Source organism: Spermophilus citellus, assembly GCF_964194105.1.
Source record: "Spermophilus citellus genome assembly, chromosome: 16".
Lineage (NCBI taxonomy): Eukaryota > Metazoa > Chordata > Mammalia > Rodentia > Sciuridae > Spermophilus > Spermophilus citellus.
The window spans coordinates 12544831-12545323 of record NC_138196.1 but is presented as its reverse complement, the minus strand read 5'-3'; positions in this window follow the sequence as shown (position 1 = coordinate 12545323).

The following is a 493-nucleotide window of genomic DNA, read 5'->3' as shown; positions in this document are numbered from 1 at the left end:
AGTTTCATTCATTCTTAGAGGATTATACTTTTCTAATTTTTTTATCATATTCCTTGAAAATCAGTGGCAAGATATGGGAAAGAGAAGAGTGTGTTGTGTACATTTTTAAAAAGAAATTTCCTTATTTCTTATAGACACAACATACCACCTTATATTTTACTGTTATAATGCAATAATGGCAAAAGCAGTAGAACTTCAGGTCAAACAACTCTTGCTACTAATGTAAACTCATTCTCAGAAAACCATTCTCACATGGACAGTGGTTAGAAAAAAGTACATGAATGTGCTACAAAAATAGAGCCACAAGACTTCTCATAAGTAAAAGAAATCCTCTGTAGAAGTCCACAGTTGACCAAGGTCCAGCCTCCTTAACAGTGAGCAACAGGGAATATGCTGCCAAGTCACCATCTTCAGTTCTGAGAGTGAGTTTACATGCTTCCCCAATGGCACAAAGTCTCATGACGATCCAATGAATCAACAGACACTTGGGAAA